Source organism: Gymnodraco acuticeps, unplaced genomic scaffold (assembly GCF_902827175.1).
Source record: "Gymnodraco acuticeps unplaced genomic scaffold, fGymAcu1.1, whole genome shotgun sequence".
In the NCBI taxonomy this organism is placed as follows: Eukaryota; Metazoa; Chordata; class Actinopteri; order Perciformes; family Bathydraconidae; genus Gymnodraco; species Gymnodraco acuticeps.
Window position 1 is genome coordinate 791,360 of NW_022990198.1, and position 6,976 is coordinate 798,335.

Here is a 6,976-nt window from a genome sequence, read left to right on the forward strand (position 1 = left end):
TTTTATGCATGTAAACGGTCTGCAGATTCAAAAACCCTCAAAGTACACCCTGTAGCGAGTAAAACTCTAACACAGAAAATAATTGTCTATGCTGCCCCAGAACGCCTCGTTGGAGATTTTTATTTTTCCAATTTTTTCTTCCTGAGTATGGTGACGTAACCATGCCCAGGTCCAAATGGACCAATCCGTGGAGCTCCTCACACACACACCCTCACTCAGCCTTATCTTTTCTCAGGCCGTGAGTGTGTGTCAAACTGTGTGGCGAACAGCTTGGCTGTGAGAGTATGTGTGTGCTCAGGCTGCGTTCAGGCTGAGTTCCACGGTGTCTCGCAGACCCCACGCTCCTCGAGCCTCAAAGGGCGGAGCAGCGAGCCCCACAACGTCCCGCCAACACGGCACCCAGACCCCACGCAGCATTCTCATCTGTTTGTCATTACTGGTGTCATTTTCTGGTTGCTAACAAACGCCATGGTAACACATAATCACTGATGTTCCGCTGTAACGGTGGTGGACTCATCAGAACAGAGTGGGCGAGCTGACCAATCAGAGCACAGTGGGCTCATAGGGAGGGGGGGGCAGGAGCTCCAACAAGCCGTGTAGGACAGAGAGTGAATACACATACTATACAGAGATGCTGTTTGAGAAACCAATGTGAGTTTGGAACATTGAACAATGTAAATCTATTCTAGTAGACCTCAACAATGGAATTATGATCAGTAGAAATGGCCATGACATGGGACCTTTAAAAATGAAAACAGAGAGGTAGCACACAATACGGGAATATATTATCAATTTAAAATGCAATGTCGGTAGCGGTCCAAGACAAGAACACACCAGAGAGAGAACTGCAATATGGGAGCAGATTGTATAAAAAAAATTATTCTCCAGCAAGGATACACAATACGATCAAAGATTATATTGAAATTCAGTTTGGAAAGTGGCGGCAAAACTAACCCTAACCCAAAAAAGGACCCTGCCCTGCATGTCTGTGGTCAAACCTTTGAGCTCTGAGTGAGACATTATACCCAACAAATCTGATCTCATTCACCCCAGACACGTATCCCAAAACCTGGGGAGAAAAAAATATATGCATCTGCATGGCTATACTCTTATAGACTGAGTGATACATTCGTTTTTTTCTGACCTCAGATCCACAGGGTGTAGACGAAACAAGGGACACAGCAAAGGCCAAGTGAAAGATCGCGTGTGAAGCCCTCCACCAAGACACCACTTGCTTTTTAAAGAGCTGCTTCACGTTGACTTCTAAAATGTGAGCAGGGTAGACAGCTAAATGTTTAATGCCCCCCCCCCTGCCATGTTTCTAGGCCTTTGTGACAAGGCTGTTTAGATATTGTGCAATTGCTTTGCAGCAGCTTGAAGCTAATATGATCAAACACACCACATAGAAACCTGCTCTGGAGGTGGTGTCGAGGGATGGGAGGGGTGGGGGAGAAGGGGATTTTGATCGGAGAGGGAGGAGGCGGTGAATATGAAGAGTCAATAGGGGGTTTGCGTGTCTCCTACTGCCAGGTGTCTGTTTGCATCCCAAAGCCCAAAGCAGCAGCCGCCTGTACCCATAACAGCCCGGGAGGCACCGCGATGACAATAACACATCATCTGCAAACGCTACAATTACCCCCTGTCATTCTGCTGGGCTTCACTGTTAAATTACACAAACCATTTCCTTCAAGATGGCTCGCTTGGCTGCAGGCCCGGGACTCTATCACTCCTGTATCTGTGTCCGTGTGATCCATGAACAGGTTAGTCATGAGTTAATACAGGTGGCTTGGATACAGCGGACAGGCTGGGCCCTCGCCAAGACAACATGCTTCACTTCAACAAGCTGTATTTATTTTACTCTTTTATCTTCATTCACACCACATCCTGTTTGTGTTCCTCTCCGGTGTGTCTTTCAGTGCTCCAGCTGAGCAATTATCCAGCTCCAGACTTGTACATGTTAGTGATGATTTCTGATGGGAAGCAAGTCCCTACCTGCATGTGAAAACCACAAAGTGCTCTGCTACAAATGGATACTGGTAGCTCTATGTGCAAAGCAGCGTTTCCGCCAGGGGGGCGTCTTGGCGTCATTTGGAGCTCTTATTCAGCTCGGAACGCCCTGAACTCGAGCCGAGGGCGTCCAAAAAAATAAATAATTTGAGAGAAGATCGAGAGTTTTTATCGCTTGAAATTATGAAAAGGAAAAAGGACAAGGACATCCCTCTGTTGGAAGGGCAAAGGAGTCTGGTGGGATTATTTTCGCCGCCAGCAAAGCGCGTTCCTGTGACGAAAAAAACAAAACACCGTTGCATCTTCCAAGGACCATGCAAGGAGGGCAGGGAGACGTAAAGAGATAGTATAAGGGATAGCGCAATTCAAAATGGTGTGTGTGTAAAGACACGTAAAGAGCTAGTATCTTTAAGGGACGGCTCAATTCAAAATTCAACGTCACCCCCCCGCTCTCGGTGTGGACGCCATCTCAGCCCTGGTCTGGCGGAAACACTGGTGCAAAGTATTATATTGTGCAGTAATATATAGGCCGCTGTTTACTTTGTGTGACACATTTTCCATTGGGGTTAAGTGGCTCTGAGGAGGAGAGGTGCCACTATGAACCTCCCCCTTAGCGATATTAGCCAATATTTCCAGCTGGCAGTGTCTCAGCCACATCTGTGTCCTTCTTTGCAGCATTGTCTGTCTTGGGAGACTTGTGGCGTGTTGGCATACATACAATGTTATTCTCAATTTGCCCACTGCATGATTTTAGCAAAACAGATTGTATAGTTATAAATCTAGTTTGGTTTTATAGAATAGGATAAAGTCATTATTGTGCGGATATACATTACCCAATTTTCTTTTTACACTATATTAATGTTTTTATAAGCCATCGGATGTCGGTGACTGACAGGAAGGAAACAATTTCCCCACCTTTTTATTTGCCACTACATCATAGCATGCGTACTGTGGGGATTTCTGCCATGTTCCACTCATTAGAGCCCACCTCTTCCTTGGGGGTTGGAAAGACTATTCGGTGAGTTCCGCCGATACACATTTGGATGGGAAGTTTACTTGCATTATTAAATGTTTTATCCCATCCAATCTTCCCGTCAAAGTGAAAGTATACTAGACTTAAAATCACAGTGTACTTTAATACCAAATCTTCCTTATTTGATAAGACCCATTTTGAGTTACGTACCGCAGCAGGGACCTTTTGTTGGTTTTGTTTGCGCAACCTAAAAAAAAGGAACACACAAGCATGGAGCAGGATGTGTCAGTCAGATATAGAGCGTCTAAACCCATGAGAACACAAAGAGAAAACATGGATTCAGAGCCAATTATAACTTAAGGAATCTGGATCAGTCCACATTTCACTTGGTAGAATTGAAATGTATAATATCTTGTTGCAGGGTGCAGCACATTTTAGTGTGTGAATTCACACTAAAATGGGCTTTCTTATGTAATTACAGTAAGTTGATCACTTGCAAATCTTGGTTCACTAATTTAATTTTGCTACTAGTAAAATATGTTCCATAAGAGTTGAACATTAAGTGGGTAAACATTTATTTGGATCTATTGTAGGATTTAACAAATGTTCAACCTACCCACTCGGATCAGTCCTATGGTCTGGCGACTTCACTGAATCATAATGGAACTGATTTGTATTTTGAATCTCCTGAACTCTTGTAAACTGTGGCTCAGACTATTTAATGTAACCTCCTGTATACTTGAGATTGATTTTTCTTGTTACTATAATTGATATGTTTCTTTTAATATTGATTTTTGTGGAAAATAAGAAAATTCCATTCAAACCAAGGAGCAAATTATAAGCATATTTGTTTTTAGTCTGATACTATACAGCCATAATATACAACTTTTTGTAGCTATTTAAGTTGAAAGAAAAATTGAACTGTCAAAACATCATTTTGTGACTTCTAACTGTGTGATATGTATCTGTTGGGATACATAGTGGCATATTAAAATTGCCAAACTCCCCATAAAACGTTCAGCCTCAATTTGCTGCGGACGTCAACATCCCTGTCCGTGGACAGGTTAGTAAATACATCACCTCTGATATTGTGAATGGGGGCCCTGTTAATACACAGGAGGTGTTTCAGATGCTTGTAAATAAACAGCCATGGATGTGTAACTCATTATGAGCCATAAGGAAACATTGGCTGCTTTTACAGGCAGTGAGGGTGTTGGTAATAGTAGGGGGCATTTCCGATAAGCAGGCAGACCCAGCAACTAAACCTCCCACACAGCTATGGGTCACCTGAAACCACACAGACCCCCCACTTCCAAAACCACAGTGCCAGCCTGAGCAGGAAACAGAAAAACAAAAAATTAGCCAGGACTTTTTTTTTTTTTTAGCAACCCCTCCACAGAAAGCCAGCTTTTACACATCACACACTGCTATGCTGCTTACTCAGTGACACCACATGTATTGAACGTTTTGTGGAAGAACCGTAACAGATATCTGTGAAATTTCAAAACGTGAAGCATGTCAAGGAAGTTGAGTATCTGAAGTGTAATTTTTGTGTACTTTCGGGTTAATAATGTGGCCTTTTTGGCAGTTTAACTAAAGGTGTGCGGCTGCTACCGTGAGGAAATATGCCTGAAATTACAATGGGCTTTAATGGAGGAATGTTGAACGTTTTTGTCACTTCATGCCCTCAAGAGGCATTTTCTGTTAACAGCATTCCCACTAAAATATCGGTTGTGACTGCTTTATATGAAGTGTAAATATTGAACTGTCAAATGTTTCACAAACATACTGCTCTCAAGTGTGAAAAGCAAGAGGCAGAAAAACAGACCTACTGGAAAAAAGTGTTAAAGTTGGAAGAACTATGCTGTTTGAAGGCCATTTAAAATTGATGTACTATAATGTACATCAATTTTAAATGTCCTATAAAACTACAACATAATAACTTGAAAGCAAGTTTGAATTGCGAAACATCTAACTGCAAGATAAAGTGTAACTTTACGTTATGAATATAGATCCACAATCACTGAATATGTAAAGAATGCATATTGTATGACAATGATCCTATCTGATACTTTGAAATGGTGTGTCGAGAACATCCCAACCAATGTTGGGGTTGCTACTACTTCAGGATTCCACTTTTGAATATTATGTGTAGACAATTTACAAGGGGAATTATTACATGACCAAAGAGAATGTATGCAGATTACGGTACATCACCACAACAAGCATACACAGGAGAAAAAGGAAGACAATGAACCTCCTGACAAAACTGCATTAGACATATAACACCATAAAGAGAATGTACTATGTGAGCAACTGAGATGGATAAACCATACCCATCAATCCACCTGGTATACTGCAGCACTGCAATATACATTAACTGTGCAGCAGATAGTACATTATGTACATTAAAAGCACAATAATTAATTGCTTAGGGTTCAGACAGATGTGGTATTGCAAGCATTAGCAGGAGAGGAAGTAAAAAGTTTGGAGTGGGTGTAGCGAGTATATAACAGGAGGGCAGCAGTTAAGATGTATCAAGAATAATAATACCACCCGACACATATGGCCAGTACTTTTTAGCTCAGTGTGTGAAGAATTCCCCAAAAGATGTGTGAAGAATTCCCAATCAGAGGTTAATACAACAAGGTAAAATAATATACCAGCCATGTTTTAATCCATAAATCACATGACACACTCAGCCATGGTTTCCAGGGACAACCACAAAATGTATAAACCTGGTTTATGGCAAACAATGCAAACATTGGGAATATGTCACAGAACTACTGAAACCTGATCATTCATATTTTTTCAGCAGTTACATTTAATTGCATTAAAGTCCCATCATTTTCCAAACAGTAACTAAACCACAAGCTTGCCCACTTAACTTAATCACAGCAAATACCAGAGCAAAAAGCTAGACACACAAGAGCAGGAATGACATGCCAGCAGTCAAACTACTGTTATTTCACAAACAAGAACTTCACATAGCCAAAACAACAACTCAAAACATGCATGTTAGCAGCACAAACAGTTAGCATTTAGCCTACCTTGGTTTATTGAAGGCTTCTCATTTGGCAGTCTCCTTGCTCTGAACTGCTACGTCACGGATTACTTCCAGTCTGAGGTGTACCTGTGTCCACAGCCGATGCGAAAAAAAGGTCAAATAATCTTTTTGGAGCCAAGCAGCAACAATAGCGCGTCGAAAACACACATTATTGACTCCACAATGTCATCTTAAAAATATATAATCACACTGTTGGTAGCTAGCTTGCTAATGAAATGCTGTATTAGTAAAGAGCAGGTAGCCACGCTGCATCGAAACAGAGTGGGCGTGGCCTTTCGATCTTAATTACAGCAGGTGTGTTTGATACAGCGTTAATGAGCTGTTCACTGAAGCGTCGCTCAATTAAAGGGCCAGTCCAACCTAAATAACCCACTATACTTCAACTGGTGTTTAGACATGTAGAGGACAGTTATGGTTCCATTTATCCAGGTGTTTTGATGTCTCTATTTTTCACACATACTCTTTGATTGGTCTTGTTATTGATATATAAATCAACTTGTCTTGCTGTGCAGGTCACAATAACTTTGTGATGATCACAGCATGTATCCCCAAAACCAGTAGTATACCCATTACTCTAAATGACCCAGAGAGCATTTAATTGAATACATTTAAAATATATTGTAGCGACCCTGCATAGGATGTCCAGGGTGTCACTCAGGCATCCCCCGTCTCTCTGCCAATCATAGAGCTGCACAGTGATGCTGGTTGAGGTGCGGGCCTGTGGTTGGGGGAGCGGACGGGGGAGGGCGGGGAGTTGTGACGTAGACACTGCTATATATATATGTGTATGGGTAGGAGTTAAGTTAGTGTGAGGTAGAACCCACAAAGTGTACATGTACCTGTGATCATCTGTTGTCAAACAAGAGTTATTAAAGCCTAATAACGAGAAGCCTGTTTCCGACTCACCTTGTGAACGTTACAATATATAT